Here is a 22,261-nt window from a genome sequence, read left to right as displayed (position 1 = left end):
TTGGGTAATTACTCATTAACTAAATAATTTATTGGAACTAATTACTTGAATTCCTTGAAAGAATTGTTTGAACAACTATTCGTTAGCCAAATAAATTGTTCGAACAAGTATCCATTATTTCAGTAATTTACATGAATAGACATTCATTAGTTGAATAAATTGTTTGAAATCTTCGTTAGTAAAATAAACTATTTGAACATCTATCCATTTTTCGGGTAATTTATTTGGACAGTTCCTTGGTCGAATTAAGTGTTTAAACAACTATTCCTAAGACAAATAAATTGTATGAACACTTTTCTTATTTTAATAATTTATTTGAACAACTATTCGTCAGTCGAATTAATTGTGTGATTAATTACCTAAAAAAATTAATTATTTTTCAAACTAACTATTCAACGATTATATTTATTACTAGAATATATTAATGGATCTATTTTAGTGTTGGGTGTTGTACTGTATAAGGCAGAAACATGGACATTACGCAAAAATGATTATAAACGACTGGAAAACTTTCGAAATGTGGGTGTGGAGAAGAATGGGAAGAGTTAGCTGGGTCGAGCCGAAAACGAATGGGAGGGCGTTAGGAAAGAACAATTTTAGATATTATTAAGAAAAGAAAGAGAAACTGGATGGGACATCGAAGATGGAAAAAGATGAAGGGGGAGAAGAAGACTATAATTGATGGACAATATAAAAAAAAATCATACATGAAGACGAAGAGATTAGCGGAAGACCGTGGAGCATATAAGCTTTACAGTTGCAGCAAGAGACCTCCCAATAATGGCAGAATACCTATGATGATGATGATGATTTTTTAAAACTTGAATTATTTGAAAGAATTGTTGAACAAGTACCCACCATAAGCAATCTACTCCTACAACTATTTGCTAGTTGACAAATTAATTTGAATATTTGATTATTTTAATATTTTTTAATGTTTTATTTGAAGAAGTATTCATCAATCCAGTAAATTGTTTTTAAAAATATTTTTTCAAACAATTATCTGTTGTTTGAACTAATTATTTCAGTGATTATTCATGAATCGGATAATTTATTGGAACTATTCACCATTTTCAATATTTGAAAGAATATAACCATACATATGTAACCGTTTTGTTAGGTTGTCTACGAAAATTTTAAGTTACAAAGGATTTATTAGTTTTGAAGAAATTTAAAAATAAATTTACATTAATTAATTACTTGAATAAATTAGTAAATATGTATGAATTTGAAGTTTCCTTTTCAAAGTTTCTAAATTTACAAGTGACAAGTAAATTTGAGCTCTATATAACATGAGTGAGCAAATCTTTTTATTAGTTTTTCTAATGGAATCATACTTTAAGCAATGCTGTTCCATGTCCCATCTAGAGTCCACCCTATGAGTGTCCCTGATACAAACAAATCATCGAATCTTGAGTGTAATTTTGGAAAGTGCACCGTAGAATGACGTACGCTGGAAATATCTCTTTGACCTAAATCCTAAGCATGAATAGGTCAAGGTAAATTAAGCAAATAGAAAATTAAAAAAAAAACATTTCATTCCCAAAATTAGAAACTTTCGCTGCAGAATATAAAATCTCAGCAGAGTCTTCATTTCGACAATTTTCTTAACTTAACCGAGTCTGTGTGTTCTAATTAGAGATTCTCAAACTATGAGTCGCGACTCGTTGAGAGAATCTTGGAAGAATTTTGGTGACTAGCTATATTTTCTTTGGGAGGAAACTTATATTCAAGTTAAGAGCGCTCAGAAGTTCTATCCCCTCACTTATTTGCATTTTTTTTCAAAATTTTGTAGAAATAAAACAGGTACCAGTGTCACGTGTACACTACGTGAAGAAGTTTGGTTCCCACGGTGTGATATTTTCTCAATTAATATTGAAACCGGAATTGGTCATATTTCTAGCAATTCCGGTTTAGTAGAAAAATTACAATGCAGACAGAATATATTGTTAGGATGCTTAATTGATCGCTGGAAACCGCTTCTCCCTAAAAATATTACAGTTTTTACTCTATAGAGATAAACGTTAAGGCTATAAGTGTTAGAGATGGCCTGTTTCAAAAAAATCTAATTTTCGATTTTCGGAAATTTCATTTTTCGATTTTTCGTTTTTTTTTCGAAAAATTTTCCTCTTTTTGTTTTTTGAAAAAGGTTTACATTTTTCGAAAATTTTTCGTTTTTCGAAATATTTTTCCATTTTCGAAAAGACTGTGGCTATCCCTAGTAAATGTTTGATTTCTGCCACTTCCGGTTTGATTGGAGAACTAAGAGAGAATATAGTTTCTAGTCTTAGAACGCTAAATTGATTCCTTACAAAAAAAAAAAAAAAAAGTTTCTAGCTATCTCTTATCGTTGAGATCAATATTGAAACCGGAAGTTATAGTGGATTTTTATCACTTCCGGTTTTAGTAGAAAGTTAAGAATTTAGAAGATAGGTATCTTTGAGATGCTCAATTGGAAGCAGTAAACAGCTTCTCGCTATCTACTACCGTTTTAACTCTATAGTAATCAACGTTAAAACCGGAAATGGTTAATTTCTACTACTTCCGGTTTGAATATAACTTCCACCCACGAACACGGTTCCTAACTTTTAATGCTTTACATCCTGAGCAACACTGATGACGGTTTTGAGATTTTATGTTTCCCGGATAAACAGAGTAAATATACAGGGGAGTTCTGGTAAACCCTCTTTAAAATATTACCTATGTAATTTTCTGGTAAGTGTTACGAACGTTTCAGTAGACTAATCAAATGCTCTATTAGGTGTTTCCATCCTTGTCCAGTTCTTCATCTTATCCTATGGGTTAATAATTTATTTGAATTGAATATACAGTATATTCTTTGGCAATGGCAAATTATTGAACTAAGTAGCATATTCAGAACATCAAATAACTACAAGAGTGTAAATAAGGTCCCCACAGACCCCGTATTGCGGGGGTCTCAACCCATCAAGGGCCCCCAAATCGTGAAGTTGGACTAGAGAAGGAGCCCCACTCCACGCTGTCTGCGGGGAGGCCCCCAAACCTTTAGTTACGCCACTGAATAACTACATGGAGAAATTAAACAATTTTAAAAGTAATGAAGCTTTAAGGAAATTGAAGACTTCCGCTAAGCAAGATGTTGTTTGTACCAGGATCACTTGAGGCCTCATCCCGGCGAAATTAAAATACCGCTAATTTTATAGTAATTATGTGATATCTTCAAATAGATAAAAGATAATTGAAATATGGAACAAGAGCGCCCTAGACAATATTATTTTGCGTGAGGTACCATTGTCACAAGTCGCCCTGTGGCTTTCCGTTTTCAGCCGTTTAGAAACGCGAAAATAAATGCCGATTTTCAAAATGGCTAGAAATCGAAAGCAGATAAGTCAGTCGTAATAACGGTATCTCATGTAAAATGATATTGTTTAGGGCGCTCTTGTTCCACATTTCGATTATATTTTATTTTATTTCAAGATATCACATAATTACTGTAAAATTAGCGGAATTTTATTTTCGCCGGGATGAGGCCTCTTAATGGTATCTTATTGTTTTTTAGAATGAATCAGGCTTTCGAACGACATGATTCGCAAGTATGTAAAAAAAAAAAAAAAAGAAAAAAAAAAAGAAAAAGAAAAAAAAAGAAATATTGATTATCTACGCATGAAATGTACCCTGTGCAATTTCGGGATACGGCAAATTACACTGCACTTCACTTGGTAGAGCGTTCACCTCTGCTGCGAGAGATTCCTGGTTCGTTCCCAAAATCATCTGAGTGGGCATTGTGTTCGTGGATTTTCTTGTGGTTCTCCGTTTCCTCCAACATTATCATTCCATCAACAATCGTTTAGTTTCAATGTTATCGGTCTCCGTTAGCCTAAAGGGTTTAACCATGAAATGTTAAGTAAAGATTTCTTAAATGTCTCCTCCTTTATATCCACAAAATAATAACAGTCAGCCAACTTGAAGCTGTGATCCTTTCTACTATAAAGTTGAACTTGAATTTACAAATAAATCTATGTAAATAAAAATGAAAGGGACTCAATAACTCTTGAAGCAGCCGATCATCTCGGTCAAACTTTCAACATAAATGAGGTTCGGGCCCGGGATGGTTTTTACCCATCATTTTACTTTGATGGTGCAACTTAGAGGAGGGGGATATATATATATATATATATATATATATATATATATATATATATATATATATATATATATATATATATATATATATATATATATATATATATATATATATATATATATATAATCGGAAGTGACCAATATTAGTGTCGAATCTATAGTTTTCGGGGTCACTGAGATAAACAGTGACACTTCCAGTGCCGTTTGAGTCCAAATTCAGCCCCGCAACTTGGGGGAAAGGGAAGGAGGGAGACATGTAAAAATGATCGAAAATGACCAATATTAGTGTCCAATCTAAAGTTTTCAGGATCGCTCAGACGAATGGTGACACTTTCATACCGTTTATAATCCAAATTGATCCCCCTTAGTACTCCTAAAAGAGAATGATGACATGTAAAAATAATTCACAATGACCAGTACTAGTGTTAAATTCATAATTCTTGGGGTTTCTTGATTGATGATCTTTATGTCCAAAATAAAACGTATTTTCCCCGTGCGAAAATAACAGCATTCTGTAGGTAAATAAATAAATAAATAAATAAGGAAATTCAAGACAACGCAAGGACCCCTGGCTCTTTAAACCCTTCTGTGGGTGCGAAACTGTTGGGTAGTAATAATGAAGATAAAAGGTGTGCGTTTGAGTAATCAGAAAGAACACCGCAAGGTGAAGTGCGTAGTTCTTCAGAGAAAGTATCGAGCGTAACGCCTGGCTGTTTGACAGCCCCGAGACTCCGAAGATATCTGAAGCTGCCGAATGTGGTTATGGAATGCGTGAAGAAAGATGACCCCAAGAGGAACACACACACTGACTGCCTTGTATACTTATTACATACGCACAACTCTTTACACTCCATTCTATCGCTGCCTCTTTATCACGCACCCCCTCCTCCCCTCTCACACTCGCTCACGTATCTTTCTACTTCCCAGTGGGCAGTGTTACCAACTGCGTTGAACCAACATATCACCATCTTTACTAGCAAATGACTATACAAGAGAAGGAAGAAAAAAATGGATTGCAATAGTTACGCGTTACATAGCCGGCATATGCCAAAAGACTAATTTTTGGATGCCTGTTTATGTGTTCGTCCAGTCTGATGTATGGACAATTTCAAGAGAACATATCGTTCAGTATATCCAGACCAAATTCTAAATTTAAGATTTTTAAAAATAAGATTCTTATTTTTTTTTCTTTAATTTTCTCTGACACCCCCCCCCCCCCCAAGACAGAGCAGTTTAGTAGAAAATGAAAATAGAAAATCGTGAATTTCTCCAAAACAAATCCAACAATTTTGCTTATATTTCATAAATAGTACGGGGTACAATGGCTAAGTGGTAAAGCGCTTATCTCTAGTGCATGTGGTCGCTGGTTCAATCTCAGACAAGTAAGTCTGTAGTGAACAACATTCTGTCCCTGGATTTTCTCGGGATACTCCCGTTTCCTCTTAGTTTCTCATTCCACCAATTCTTCCGTCACGATTCACTTATCTTAATCATTGTCCCCTTTAGCCTAAACGGTAATCGTGGGACGTTAAACTGAAAGATTTCATTTCAGTTTCATATTTCATAAAACAACAATTCATTAACAGCCCTATAAAGTAGCATTGGATCTTAATGTTCCTTTTAAGGGCCGATTTTGTGGAACATCCGTGCACAAGCTAATTGTTAACGATCAGTGAAGAGGGAGCATAAAAGCAATGACAAAGATTGTGTAAGAAGCCTTTGGAAGAAAGAAAATGTTATTTTGTGGGACTTCAAATAAAGAGTTGAGAAAAAGGCTCACAAAATGCTTCGTGTAGCGTGTTATTACTGTATTTGACGGAAGCATGGACATTACGCAAAAATGCTGAAAAACGACTGGAAGGTTTCGAAATATCGGTATGGAGAAGAATGAATAATTAGTTGAGTCGAGCGGAAAACGAATGAGAGAGTTTTAGAAATGGTGGGGAAGAAAAGAACAATTTTAGGAGTTATTGATAAGAGGAAGAGGAATAGTTGGGAAAATTGGCTAAGAAGAAACTGTATCATGAGGGCGTGCTAGAAGGTGCGGTGGCAGGAAACAGAGAAAGGGGGCGAAGGAGACTACAATTAATGGACAATGTTAAAACAGAAAAATCGAACGTAAAGACGAAGAGGTTAGCGGAAGAGGTGGAGCATGGAAGCTTCTTAGTTGCGCTAAGTGACCTGCCAATAACGGCAGAATAACTATGATGATGATGATGACGAGTCAAGAAGAAGCTCTAGACCAAGCATGTTTCAAAAGTGTTGTTACTGTCCTCTTTTGAAAGAAAATTTAATAAAATGGTTCGAGTACCCAAAAATAACTTATATAATGGGAATTAATTTAAGATTAACAATTTCTCATCAACACAACGAGGCAATTAAGTTTTATATAATTTAATTCCAAATATAAAAGGCAATTCTAACATGTTTAAGATTTTTATGAAAACTAGCTGACCCTGCATTGTCTAAACAGCGCATCATTCTAAGGAGCACTAATCTCCTTTCCACTTCATAAAGCAAAGCGCCTGCAATGTGCCGCAACCAACTATACGTAGCTCTTCTACAGGTTGTCTAACACAAGGATACCAACCTTAGCAAAGCCCTAGCGATAATGTTAATCTCGTGGGCTCAAAATGACATCATCTCGTGGGCTCTAAAACATTGAACAAAAAACTAACGGCACGTTTTCTGTAAATTTAAATGAAAACTGGTAAATCTACACAAAACTTGGAATCGACCACCGAGAACATCACATTTCTAAAGCTTGTAGTCTCCGAGATCCCCTTCTCGAAAAGAATTAGCCATAAACATATAACCGTAACATTTGAATATATAGATGTTCATTGTCGTACAAGTACCCTCCAGGATCTAGGAAGAAAAGTATTGTAAACTTTAAACGCTAGGACTATAGTTAAAAATAAATAAATAAATAAATAAATAAACAGAAAGAAATTGAAACGAAACCATTTTCAAATGACTCGTGAAGGACTATGACTGCTGAGTTTCTACACACTCATTTTCCAGGAATTCCAGCTTACGAATAGCGTTCCCAGTTACTGTTTACCAAGATTGTCCTCCTAATCTTATACAGGGGTAAAAGTGGATCTGAAAAGGTAGGGGAACGCATGACGTCACGCCGTCTCCCGTGCTTATCTTTGCCCATTGTAATTTTTTTAGAAAGTGGGGGAACGCCACACATATTTTCTGAAAGTAGAAGGACGGCGCCCCCCGCGTTCCTCCTCACGTTAACCCCCCTGATCTTATATGTAAATTTGAATGTTCATTTGTTTATATATTTATTCCCTATATAAATCAATGCCCGTTCTCGTGACATACTTTTAATTAACTGTAGGGGGAAAAATCTCACGCGGACTATTTAAAAATTTTTCCTGTGTGTATCGTAAAGAGGTAGGGGTACAAAATTGATGCCAAAAATTGAGTACCTCTGAAATTTCTTAAGTTACGAAATCTTTCAGTTTAACGTCCTATGATTATGCTCTTTGGGTTAAAAGAGATGGCGATTAAAGCAAGTGAACGATGGAAGAATTGGAGAAATGAGAAAGTGGGAGGAAACGGGAGTACTTCGAGAAAAACCCACGAACACGATGTTGTCCACCACAAACTTACTTGAGCGAGAATCGAACCAGGGACCTCACGCACCACAGGTAAGTTTTGGATCTCTAAGCCCCGTGCCTCCATATCTTTTATGTTAGGGAGATGAGGGTCTGTATATAAACTCCTTACTAAAGATAAGTAGCCCTACCATAGCGAGTTTAGTTTAGTTGTTGATAAACCAGACTTCTAAATAAGCTAAATTTTATCAAACCTGGACTTAAATATAGCATTTTATCTCAAATTAAATAAAGTACACTTTAAAATAGATGAATATTAGAAAATAGCATATATCTAATTCTTTAGATTGTTGTGTAGAAAGTCTAATTTCATTTTAGATTAGTATTTTGCATCCTGAATATTATACTAACCCGTTAACCTCAGTAACACTGCGGGTAGTCTATGAAAACAAGGATGATATACACACTTACTCCCATAGGAATGTGTAGGGAATATATTTTTGATTGTCCATATCTTGATTTCAACTAGATAGATGACTTCGATCAAACAACTTGGTTTTTAACTTTTAACCCTTCACATCTCGGCCAAAATTAGCGGGCCGCGGTGGCTCAGTGGTAGAGCGTTCACCTCTGGTGCTTGGGGTCCCGGGTTCGATCCCAGCCCCCGCCAAGTGAACTTTGTGGTGGACGAACACCGTGTGCGTGGGTTTTCTCGGGGTTATCCCGTTTCCTCCCACTTTCTTCATTCCACCATTTCACTCATTACTCATCATCACCGTCTCCTTTAGCCTAACCGGCATAACCGCGGAACGTAAAACTCAAAAATTTCATTTCATTTCATTTTCTCGGCCAAAATTAATGCTGGTGCATCAAATTGTTCTTGAGAATTTGTCTTTTTCGGACGGACGGACGCGCAGAGTATATTTACAAAGAGCTTTTTGCTAAACCAAACCCTTTAATAAGTTGAAACGTTGTTGAAATGTTTTTCGACAATTTCTAAAAAGAAGAATTTCTAAAATTTCTAAACAATTCTAAAAATTTCTAAAAGGAAGTAATTTCCATATTTCCCCTCTCCATATTGAAATGAAATGAAATGAGATCGTTCAGTTTTACGTCCCACGTTTATGCCATGTAAGGTAAACGAAAGAGTGATGATGAGAAAGGAATGAAATGATGTAAGGAAAAAAGTGGGAGAACCCCGGGAAAACCGACACATAGGTGTCTGATCACAATAAAGCTCACTTGGCGCGAGTTAGGATCGAACCAGGGACCCCACGCACCAGAGGTGAAAGTTCTATTATTGAGTCACCGCGGCCTCTTCCCTCCATATTCAACTCGACATTCATGTTATTTATCTCATCACGAAAAAAAAAAAAAAAAAAAGTGAACCATATCAAATAAACTATGTAAGCATGGTTTTTAATATCATTTTCATTGAAATGCGTATCCTACTGGAGGAATCAAAATTTATGCTAAAAATCGAGTACCTCAGCCGTTTAAATTAACGTTTTCAAAATAGTTACCACTTGGGTCAACTCCTGCGTTGTTATCATTACCCTTTCATTGAAATGTGTACCCTAAAGGGGGGGGGGCGAAATGGTGTTTAAATTTTTCACAAAATGAAATGAAATAAAACTTTAGTTTCACCCGCAGTTACGCCCTTTAGGCTAAAGGAGACAGAAAAGTAATGAAAGTGAATGATTGTGAAATTATTTTTTTCTGATCTCTCGTCGGGAATTGAACTCGAGACCACGTGCATCAAAGGCACATACAATAGCTACTAAACTAGCGGGAAGAGCTATATTTTTGTTTTCAAAAAGAATAATAACAACTGCATAAGCTTGAAGTGAATATTTGAACAAAAATAACACTAGAATCGAGCTGAGTTTTATAGTTAAATTCAAATGAGTATCCTAAGGAGGGGAGACGAAGTTCAAATATACCTTTCAATAGGGATGCGCACGAGACGAGTCGAGACAGGATTTCCCTGACAAAATTCGAGTCGAGACACAGCTCTTCCAATAGAGAAATATACATTTTCGAGTCGAGACATCACTTTTACAGCTCATTTTCGAGACGAGACAGCCACAAATCTTGTCTCGTGCGCATCCCTACCTTTCAAATATTTTCCATAAACTTATTTTTCCCGTGCGAAGAACAGGGAGCTCTGCTAGTGAATAAACGGAATTTAAAGGTAACTTCAATACCCTATTCCCTTCTATGGACGAGGCCGCGGTGGCTCAGTGGTAGAGCGTTCACCTCTGGTACATGGGGTCCCTGATTCGATCCCAGCTCGCGTCAAGTGAATTTTGTGGTGGACAAACGCCGTGTGCGTGTGTTTTCTCAGGGTTCTTCCTTTTCCTCCCACTTCCTTCATTCATTCCTCATCATCACCGTCTCCCTTAGCCTCGGTGCATAAACGTGGGAACTAAAAGTTAAAAATTTTCCTTCTATGAAATATTTTCTTCGTTTTTTTAACAGTTTTCCAATAATTAATTGCCAGTGATTACATTGGATATATTCTTTTTTCTTTATTAGTAATGCATTGAGATATTTGTAATTAATGATTATGGAATTAATCAAAGAGCAACTTAACAGGAGAGAGATTTGACCAAAAAAAAATCACTAATTTCAGTCACTTCTTTTGTTTCCGATTCAGATAGATTTATGCAGTTCAACTTTAGACTCGGGCTCGTGGCTTTCGGGGAATGACCACAAGTAGAAAATCATTTCGGGCAAAATTTACGACGGGGGCGCAAAATCCACGTAACCTACAGCTCAAAGTGGGATCCCAACCAGATAAGGTCCCACCGGGTATTGAACCCGGAATATCGTAGTAAAATGACAGATAATGGAAGTAAAATAATGTAGCTGCCTGTAGTCTAAACGGGTTTGTGTCACTGGCGTAACTTTTTCTATCTGGACGTCCCCAGCCAGTTGGAAATGTGTCATGGACTCACTGATGCGGACACTACCTTTAGAGATACACAGTGGCGGATCCAAGGGGGAACTATAGGGACTATAGCCCCCTTTGACGCTCAGGCACACACTGCATAAAATGGGTTTCAATCCTGCTTTACACTAGATAAAGCGGCAAACTATGGTTTAGCTCCTCCCTTTATCATATTCTGGATCCGCCACTGGAGATACGATACTCCAAAGAGGGGTGTGTGTGTGTGATATGGAAAATATGTGTTGCGTAATGTAGATCCTCATTTGCAAACATGCTTCAGTAATTACCGAATATATTCGGGGACCCTTATCCTAATCCTCCTCCCCCATAGTGTACGGCCAGCAGGGGTGTAACTTACCCCACTGATTTGTGCTAATACCAGCTTAAAGCTTAAAATCTAATGTTAAGTCCAGTATAGAAATGCATTACTACAATATCATATAAAAACAATCGTCAGCATCATTCGTAGGTATTCTGCAATTATTGGTAGGTCTTTGTTCCAACTGAGAATTGTAACTTGATTTTCACGCACAATTTTTCTGTTTTAATATCGTTCATCAATTGTAGCCTTTTTCGCCCCTTCCCTTTATTTCCTGCCACCATAATCTTTAGCAAATCCCTCACGATAACACCCTCTCATTCGTTTTCTCCTTGACCCAGTTAATGTTCTCCATTCTTCTCCCCACTCACATTTCCAAATCTAAAAAGCACTAAAATAGCTTTAATCATCAGGGTTAGGTTTTTTCTAATATCGAAATATAACCTAACTACCTAGGTATATATAAAAGGATTATGAGTCAATTGTTGATTACAGCATCACAATAAACAATAATAATGAATTATTATTATAGCCCTAATCTCTAGAATTCTGTTTGTCTGTTATAAACATGCTAAGAAAGGCATTGATAACAGTCTTTAGTACCATTTAAACACAATAGGTACGTTTTCCTAATTTCATCAGTTGAACTCAATGAAATGAAATGTTATTTACTAAATATTGGCTGTATAATTTATTTTCTAGTTAAAACTTTAAAAATGTAAAATATTAATAATAACCCATAGTCGTCTGCCGACTGGGGTAATTCCGAAAAAAATCAAACTACCCGTCGTGAGATTCGATCTTGCGATCTTCCATTATTTTGATTTGATTTGGTTTTTAGTTCAGCGCCCTTTTCAACAGCAAGGTTATATGAGACCTGAACCTAGAGCTTAAGGGTCTTCACTACAGCGAAATTAAACTACCGCTAATTTTAGAGATTTTCTGTAATATTTTCAAAACAAATAAAAATATTCGGAAAGTGGAAACGTATGAACTAGACAAAATGATTTTGCATGTGATACCGTTATCACAACTCATCTATCTGCTTTCGATTATTTGGACTGAAGATGGATTTAGCATTTTTTGCGGATTCTGTAAATAGCGGCATACCAAAAGCAGATAGCTGAATTGTGGTAAAGATATCAAATGCAAAATCGTATTGTCTAGTTCACTACGTTTCTGTTTTTTCGAATATTTGTATTTGTTTTGAAGATATTACAGAAAAACGCAAAAATTAGCTGTAGTTTAATTTCGCTGTAGTGAAGACCCTTAACGTGGAATCTGAACCACATGAACTCCCACCGGGAATCGAAGCCGGGTTTTCCATTATTGTATGCTGGCCCGATAATGTAATGAAGTAAAAGCTATTATTCGTTTAAACAAGATGGCATAGTGGCTCAGTGGCAGGGCGTTCACTTGTGGTGTGTGGAGTCCATAGTTCGATCCCAGCTCGCGCGAAGTGGACACTGTGTTCGTTAGTTTCCTTTCCTCGGCATTCTCCTGTTTTATCCCATTTTTTTCAATCCACCATTGCATTGATTTCTCATCATCACTGTCTCCTTTAACCGTGGGACGTAAAACTCGAAGATTGCATTTTATTTCATTTTTTTTCTAAAAAATGAAATTTTTAAAATAAAAGATTTATCCTGAATATTCAATATGACGCTTTGGTTAAGCATAGCGATATTCGACGACAATTTAAAAAAAAAGAAAAGAAAGAAAGAAAGAAAAAGAAAAGATTACCCAAGAATGTGTAATATGATTTTTCTGAACGGAGAAAAAAAAATGAAAGTAGTGGAAAGTATCATTGGATTGCAACACTATCAGAAAGTTCCGTGCGCCGAGAGTACCCGAGAGGAGACGAAGTTCGGTCAATGAACTCGTCCGGTCGGAGCTTTAGTCTTGTGTTTACAATCTGAACAGGTTCGACATGGGGGCTCTTCTTTTTATATATATATACATATACGTGGACTTAAATATAATCCATGTAACCAATTTACATGAACAAATACCGTGTTTTACTCTACATATATATATATATATATATATATATATATATATATATATATATATATATATATATATATATATATATTAAAGAACCCAAATTTGTTGTTTGTGAGTTTTCCCATACCTGGATTTTTATTACTAGTTGTCCTTCAGAGAAGGGATACGTTAAAGGAAGGCACTTTCCCTCCATTGGTTCAAATATGAGAAGAAATGTTTTAGGAATAATAAACATTAAAAAAAAATCTTAAGAATTACATCGGCTGCAACATAGTTTCTTGAAAAATATTGACTTGTTTTGGGAGCGATTCTGTTCCAAAGACAGAAGAATTCCTTAAAAATGAAGCTTGACCTGAACAAAGTTATCCTCAGTCCTTTATGTCGACCACGTGACTCGTACAGAGAAAGCTCAATGACCTGCTCAGTCCGTCTGTCTTCCCAGTGAAAGCGCTCCATTAAGAGCTAAATAATATAGGAAGTATATTAACATGTATTCTCGCTTCTTGTTCAAAGAAATACCATTTGAGAGAGAGATTTGAACCTGGTAACCGCATGGAATTATATACGCTTTTACCCTTTTGCCAAATATGGGGTATGTAAGCGTTACATTTTTTTTTAAATGCGATCACAAGCACTTCCTGCTTTCTAGTCTAAAAGGCTTTTGGTTCGATTCCAGACATGGGTTATGTAACTAAACAAAAAATCGTTATTTTTTCTGAAGAGACAGACGTACGCAGGGGGTGGGTCCTGGGGGTCTGTACCCCCCCCCCCGAAATTTCGACTTTTGTGTAAATTTAGCCAAATTTTAGGGGCAATTTTAGGAACTTTAATATAAAATACCTTCATATTGAGTTTGGATCCCACCGAAATAAATTCCTGCGTACACTACTGTCTGAAGAATATCCGATTTGAATTCTGTGTGATCTGTTTATCATTTCCCATTACTTTATAAGAAATATATAAAAATTCAACTCTGAAAGCATAGGTGCCCACGGCCAGGTTTCAGGCTACAGGTGGCAGTCATAAGAATACTTGGCGGGCATAATTTTTTAATCGAAACTGACGTAACCAAAATTGAGAATGGTAAATTTGGGGAAACAAATGGAAGTTTGTGGGTATAATGGTAAATTTGGGTAAAGAAAGGTATATTTAGGGGTATAATGGTAAATTTTGGGAAGGAAATGCAGATTTGGGGTATAATGGTATACATAGATAAGGAAAGGTATATTTTGGGTATAATGGTAAATTTAAGGAAAGAAAGGTAGATTTGGGGGTATAATGGTAAATTTGGGGAGAGAAAGATAGATTTAAAGGTATAATGGTAAATTTGAGAAAATAAAAGAACATTTGACGTGTATAATAGTAAATTACAGGAAAGGAAGGTACATTTAGGGGTTTATTAATGGTAAATTTGTAGAAAGAAAGATACACTTGGCTATAATGTTAAATTTGGGTTAAGAAAGGTACATTCGAGATAAAATTGTAAATTTGGGTTAAAAGGGTAGTTTTGGGATGCAATGGTAAATTTGAGGAAAGCAAGGTAGATTTGGGGGTATAATGATAAATTTGGGGAAAGAAAGGAACATTTGAGGGTATAATAAAAATTTGGGGAAAGAAAGGTAAGTTTCAGGGTATAATGATAAATTTGGGGAAAGATAGACACATTTGGGGAGTATAATGGTAAATTTAGGGAAATAATGGTATATTTGTGGATGTGATGGTAAATTTGGGGAAATAATGATATATTTGGGGGTGTGATGGTAAATTTGGGGAAATAATGGTATATTTGGGGGTGTGATGGTAAATTTGGGGAAATAATGGTATATTTGGGGGTGTGATGGTAAATTTGGGGAAATGATGGTATATTTTGGGGTGTGATGTAAATTTGGGGAAATAATGCTATATTTTGGGGATATGATGGTAAATTTGGGAAAAGAAAGGTAGATATGGGGGTATAATGGTAAATTTGAGGGATATTTGGGTTGTATAATGGTACATTTGGTGGGAGAATGGTAAGTTTAGGATGGAAAGAGTCTTAAATTTTCGAGGTTGCGCCCATATCCTTGAATGGGATGGCATGCACCCCAGTCTGAAAGGATCAATTGAAATATTGTATATTTAAAATTAAAGTTTAAGAGTTAATTTTATGTTATCATGTCTCATCTGTAGTGTCTTAATGTTTTAATGAAAACCTCTTGTAAAGGTTTAATGAAAGCCTTACTACTAGAATATTTTAAAATCAAGTTTATATTTATTGTGTGGCTTGTTATTCAACCTGTTATTCTTGGGCACGAATGAAACATTTTTAACCATAAATATTTTGTTAGACTTTTTCAAAAACTACGCATGAAGATTCACTCACATGTACGTCATTTTGCTCAACTGAATTAGATTTATTGGTTGATATGTGTCTCTTCTTACAATGGCTCACGATACTGAACTGGCATCGAAACATAATCCCACTCAACAGGAATTAAACAGAAAATCCTCATTCGCGGAACACAAGAATCCAAAGGAGTAATGAATTTATATCTTCAATTTATTGTTACTACTTGGCTCAGGCAAGGACTTTTTTGTGCGTGTATATTTCCGGGTTCGATTTCCAGCGAGAGCCTAAGCTAATTTGACTGTATGACTTTATACCGCCAAATGTTACCTTGCTTTCCCCAAATTTACCATTATACCCACAAATATGCCTTTGTTTCCTCAAATTTACCATTATACCCCCATATCTACCTTTCTTTCCCCCAATTTACCATTATACCATAAAATGTACCATTCTTTCTCCAAATTTAGTACTATACCCAAAAAATTACCTTTCTTTCCCCAAATTTACCATTATACCCCAAAATTACCTTTCTTTCCTCAAATTTACAATTATACCCCAAATCTACCTTTCTTTCCCCAAATATACCATTATATCTCAAAATCTTTTATAGAATCGACGGTTCATCACCGCAGAAACTAAATCTTGTCACCTTTCTTTAGTTTGCTCAAAGTTTCCTTTCCGAAAAGCTTTACGACACAAAGCATAGAATAAAAACCTTATTAATGGACTGAATGCCAAATTAATGAATTAGTCCCTCCTCATACAGGATGCTCAAAAGGGGTTTATATCCAAGTGATAAATCAAGGAATCTATATTGAATTTAATTCTCAATGTTTTCTCAATCCTGATTCTCAATCTGTTCTTAAATATATTCCTAATCCTGATTCTCTGTTTGTTCCTAAATATATTAATAATCCTGATTTTCAATCTATTCCTAAATATATCCCTAATTCTGATCCTCAATCTGTTCCTAAATATATTCCTAATCCTGATCCTCAATCTGTTCCTAAATATATTCCTAATCCTGATTCTCAATTTGTTCCTAAATATATTCGTAATCCTGATTCTCAATCTACTCCTAAATATATCCCTAATCCTGATTCTCAATCTGTTCCTAATGTATCCCTAATCCTTATTCTCAATCTGTTTCTAAATATATTCCTAATCCTGATTCTCAATTTGTTGCCAAATGTACCTCTGGTTATATGGTTAGTGCAAGGTATTTTGGTTAGGAAAACCCAGGTTCGATTCCCGGTGAGAATTCATGTGGGATCAAATATCAGGCTGAGCTGTAGGACCTCGTCTTATGTAGCCTAGGTGCTCAAAAGGAACGCTAAACTCCAATCCAACCAAAAGGAACGATAAATTCCAATCTAATCCAACCAAAAGGAACACTAAATTCCATCCAATCCAGCCAAAAAGAACGCTAAACTCCAACCCAACCAAAAGGAACGCTAAATTCCAATCCAATCCAACAAAAAGGAACACTAAACTCCAATCCAATCCAACCAAAAGGAACGCTAAGCTCCAATCTAATCCAAACAAAAGGAACGCTAAGCTCCAATCTAATCCAAACAAAAGGAACGCTAAGCTCCAATCCAATCCAACTAAAGGAACGCTAAGCTCCAATCCAAACAAAAGGAACGCTAAACTCCAATCCAACCATAGAACCAATCTATTTCTCTTCATTTGTTTTCGATATACGTTTCTTTTGAACGAGAGGGAATAAGCATCTGGCCACCCTACCCCTGGTCTACTGGTTTAATCTTTAATGTAAAGTGCCATTAGGCTAAAGGATTCATTAAACTGAATAATTATGAAAGAATTGGTGGAATGAGAGTGTGGGAGGAAATGGGAGATCCTCGAGAAAACCTAGCGACACGGTGTTGCTCTCCACAAAATGAATTGTCCATGAAATGAGACAAGACTTCGCTTTCACATCTTTGAAGGTGAGACAGCCTCAACGTTTGTCACGAAGGAAATCATAGACACATGGTCTGGCCTAGGATCGAAATAGGTACCCCTCGCATGAGAGGGTGAGCACTCTTTCTACCATTGAGTCATCATTCCTCTTCTACTGGTATAGTGACCCAAAATACTGGGGTAAATGGCGGAATGAACGAGAACTCTTCTCATTAAAAACAAAACATGATGACTAAGTGATAAGAATTTTTCAGGGGAAAACCAAAGCACTCAAATATCAAGTCTCACCCCTGGCTTAACAATCCAAGATCAGGGCCGTGCCGTGGGCGGGGGGCGAGCGGGGCAACGGCCCCGGGCGCCGAAGTAAGGGGGGGGAAATTCGGGACAAAAAAGGAAAAAGATAGGAAAAATTACTTGGAATATATGTATGGAGCGCGCCGTCGTATACTCTCGCCCCGGGCGCTGATTTTCCACGGCACGGCCCTGGTTACGATAACAACCCCAATTACTTATTTCTGGCTTTCTAGACTAGAAATTGGAACTTCTTAATTGATGTAGCTGTTTATTTCGTGATGCTACGCAATGGCGTACCCACGTGGGGTCCATCGTATCCGGACCCTCCAAACTTTCTAACTCAACATACATTTGTAAATATTAAAAAAAAAAAATAAATAAATAAAATTATACTTATTTAACAGGGCAAAGATTGATATAGCCCCCAGTATGAAGATTTGATTTTACACTTCATCTGTACTCTTTCTCTTTTTATAAAAACAATCTAGTTCTATAATCGAGTTTTTTTTTTTCTGAAAATACAAAAGGAATTATTTTACTTATCTTTTCGGGTTCAGAATAATATTCGTTTAATACTACAAAAACGTAGTGGCTGGTAGTATTGGATTCCACTCCCCCAAAGCTGAAACCCCACCCCACCAAAAATATCTGGGTGCGCTTCTGATGTGACATCAACGCCAACAGTGACGAAAATTATCCCGGAAAATCTTTCGCATTAAAAAAAAATTAGTGTTTTTTTCTTCTTCTTTCGACTTTTTTTCTTGTAGTAAAGTCGTATGCATTATTAGAGACAGATTTCACAAAATTCTTGATTTATGTAAAAATCAAAATTATCCATCTAATGACAATATTCCGGAAAATTTTAAATGGGATTTATGTTTTTTATAAAGGCTCACTTTTGAAAAGGGTTATTTCAAACTTTGCTTGGGAGGATGCTGACAAGATTCTTCAGTGATATAAAGAGTTTCATACTTTTCATTAGGATTCTACAGCACTCAGTGGCGTATTTACGATTTTGTTTCGGGGGAGCTTTGCTAACTTTCGGGGGAGGGTCTTTGCCTTAAAATGTGAAAATTCTACAAGATATTTCATTACTTTACTATAGTAAATAAGATTTCGGGGGAAGATTAAGCCCGAAAGCCTTCCCCCCCTTAATACGCCACTGACAGCACTATTGATTTATATATCAATCTCAGAAAAATGAAATCTTTAAGGTTATGTCCCACGGTTATGCTGACTAGGCTAAAGGAGACGGTGATTATGAGAAATGAATGAATTGGTGGAATGAAGAAAGTGGGAGCAAACGGGAGTACCCCCGAGAAAACCCACGCACACGATATTTGTTCACCACAAAGCTTACTTGGCGCAAGCTGGGATCGAACCAAGGACCCCAAGCACCAGAGGTGAACGCTCTACCACTGAGCCACCGCGGCACATATATCAATCTCGGAGTACAGAGACGAGTCCCTCTTTCCCTCGTAAATGAGGCCTTTACTTTGGGCATATTTGTACTGGGCTTTGGTAACAGATACCACAACATTCTTCGTCATGGGTTACATGATGTATTGATATCTATGTAAAATTTTTCCTCCTTAAAATTTTAATTTTAAAAAACTTAGATTTCTTAAGTATTCGTCTTGAAAACTGACCAAATTCATAAAACAAAAGTTTCGTACCCGTATTTTCATACACCAATGTATGTAATATAATATCATTTTTTAAAAAAAAAACAAGAGAAATGCGAATTGTCCTAACTTGCATTTTTTTAAAAATTGAACATTTTCTTTCTGCATATTTCTCCAAAAATTTAATGTATTATTTTTGTTGTATTGTACAAAAGCACGTGTATACCACATATTTTATTGTAATCAAAAATTTCGAAAGTTAGTCGTTTTGAATTGTGTTAAATGGAAGTTTCAGAAACAAGTGGTTCGAGTTCTTGATCCACAAATCGTGAACTTCCCGGTTTGAAACCGATGATGGGTTACCTCAGTTCACTTGAATGCCGGGATGGTACCTAACTTAAATATAAGTTAATTTTGAAAACAGAAATTTCTGCGTATTATTCCATCATTTGGTCAACACCAAATTTATTTTTGTGGACCTCCTTCCTCACCAGGAATTGAACCTAAGGCCATGCACGCATGTAGAGGGATGCAGTAGCAGTTAACAACGCAGGCAGCTACACAAATATTTTTTTATATATTTATCTCATATTAATGATTCTATAACATATGTACAATAAAATATTACTTAATATAGATATAGTTAAGTAATGTATGTGATGGTACAATATTCTCGTACCCAAGGTCGTTGACCGACCTTATAAGTTCATGGAGAGATACTGACAAGCGCAAATGGATTAAACGAGCCAAAAAGAAAGAAAGAAAGAAAAATCTTTAAACAAGCCGATTTTCTTGTGCTAAGGCTTGTGATTAACAAGCACTTTAGAACAATTAATTAAAAAAAAAAAAGAAAGAAAATACTGAGATCTTAAATAACAGAGAAAGTTCACCAGAGAATTCTTTACGATGCATTAAAGTGACAAACAATGACAATTTTATTTTAAAATCCTCTTTAAAGCAATTAATTAGTCTTTTTTGGAGCCGTAACATTCCACGATTATGCACCAAGTTCATTGGCGAAAATCTTTCTTCAACATTTGGGGGGGGGGGGTAGGACCGCTCTCATATTTTTTTAAGCGATGTTCAAAATATTTATGAAGTTGAAAAACAATGCTGTAGAAGATGAGGGGAGCAAAGCTGTCTTCAACATTGCGAGGGGGCAGATTTGAGACTTATTCTGGGGGAGGGGGAGATGAGACTTATATTACGGTAGATGAATATGATTTCTGAGATGAACTTGTTGTATATTATACAGTAAGGGACATCAATTTCATCTCACTTTCCTTTGTGGCAGTCAGACAACACATTTTTCCTCAAATACACATTTCAAATCGGATTATTGGGGAGACAGTCCCCCCAGTTACAAGATTGGAGGGGATATGTCTCCCTCAACCCCTCCTGTATTAGCGCCAGTGACCAAGATTAAAGGAGACGGTGATGATGAGATGAATAATAATAGTGGAATGACAAATGTGAAAGAAAACGGGAGGACCCCCGAGAAAATTCATACACACAGGGATCGAACCAGGAACCCCAACGTGTCAAAGGTGAGCACTTTGCCACTGAGCCACCACTTCTCATTTTATTTATTTATTATTTGTTCTAAAAATTTGGTAATATTTTACTGTTTTCCAGTAGGTTAATGCACATGCACCGTGTTGGATTTCTGGTGGTGAAAGAATCTTCACCGTTGATCCAGCGTTGTGAGGTAGTTTGGAGAGCAACTTGAATTAAGAAGAAACAAATCTGAAATCTGGAAAGTTCGGAATAACAGCAATGTGATCCGATGTCCTGATTGCATATCACCAATTTAAAAAAAAAAAAAAAAAAAAACAGTGCTATACTTTTCCAGAACCTTTCGTGAACCCTATAAATCGAGAAATTGATGATTTAATACTGAAATAATAAGATATTAATAAAAAAAACAAGTTTCAAAAGAAATTATGTATTTGTTTTTTGTTATTGCAAACAAAGTTTTTGGTTATGCTCGAATTCTTTTGAAGTCGAAAGTGTTTTTTTTTTTTTTTTTTTTTTTGTCAAGCTTGGAGTCACACACATATGAGAAAAAAAAAGAAGTCATGTACAAGGAGAAAGCACTTCACACGAACTATCTAACGAAGAAAGGGAGGGGAGGGGGTATGGCGGAGTGTGAAGGTAACGAACCGGTAGACCTCACACATTAAACATATTTTTGCCGCCTGTAATCCTTACATATTCTCAATGACATTCCATGTAATTGTTAGGTCAAGTTATGTTCTATTAATATTTTGATAAAATGAGTACATAATGTGTTTCTGATCCCAAAAATTTTTTAAAGAAATATGGACGGGTCAATGACCACTACTTACCGAAGGAGACTTTCCAAGCCGAATCTTGTTTAGTTTCCCCGTGCCGCTGTGTTAATGAAAATAATCCAGTATTTTTTGATATTGAAACAAATAAGCCACAATTTTGATGACAGGTTTAGAAGGAACAAAGTTAGTTCCACTTTTTTTTACATAAAAAAATAAAATAAGACGAAACAATTCAACACTTAAAATAATCCATAAGAGTGTCATATAAACAACACTTTTTTCACACAAAAATCACTTTTTTTAAAAAATGTTGTCACTTATCGCGATAACACTAACACCACGGGAATGAAAAGTTTAGTTATGTTTTCTTTCCCTTCTAAATTATGAATTATTTTTTGAGTAAAAAAAAATAAAACAAAACACGAACGAACGTTTTCCACCCGAGTCACTACTTGAAACTTGAGGACGGCATGCTCGCTCGGCACGGCACATCAGCGCGGTCGTCGCGAGAATCATCCGTACAAAATTCTCTTCGCTTCGTTCGGCGACATTCGAAGTTAGAAAACGTAGCAACCAGTGTTGTGACGTCACCGTGACGTTTCTCCCTTCAAGCGAGCGGCATCTATCGAAGCGATTTTCAAACGGGCTTTTAGCAAGATGATCTTTCGCTTGTATTTCTCTCATTTATCCACAATATGTAGCAAGATTTCGGGACAACATCAATCATATTGTAATTTCAAAATTAATTTAATTTAAGAGTTGTTAGATGTCATCCCCCCTTTTCCTGCCCCAAGGACGTTAGTGAAATTTTTACGTGAAAAGC

General features: G+C 36.0%; 1 protein-coding gene across 7 annotated transcripts in view; it reads right to left on the bottom strand.

Moving 5' to 3' along the window:
* Eip74EF (Ecdysone-induced protein E74) overlaps nucleotides 1–21,970 on the bottom strand; it is an 876,410-nt gene extending 854,440 nt beyond the window's left edge. For 4 of the 7 annotated variants that reach the window (XM_081752852.1, XM_081752853.1, XM_081752854.1 and 1 more), the window contains exon 1: nucleotides 21,493–21,967. The gene's annotated coding sequence lies outside the window, so the exon portion shown is untranslated. Of the gene's footprint in view, nucleotides 1–21,492 lie in introns of all 7 variants that reach the window. The other 3 variants (XM_081752849.1, XM_081752850.1, XM_081752856.1) reach the window with 2 other exon arrangements.
* Nucleotides 21,971–22,261: the final 291 nt, after the last annotated feature.

The sequence above is a fragment of the Thermobia domestica genome, chromosome 3 (assembly GCF_964235325.1).
Source record: "Thermobia domestica chromosome 3, izTheDome1.hap1.1, whole genome shotgun sequence".
Classification (NCBI taxonomy): domain Eukaryota; kingdom Metazoa; phylum Arthropoda; class Insecta; order Zygentoma; family Lepismatidae; genus Thermobia; species Thermobia domestica.
The sequence above is the reverse complement of the archived record's forward strand: the minus strand, read 5'-3'. Positions and strand labels throughout refer to the sequence as shown.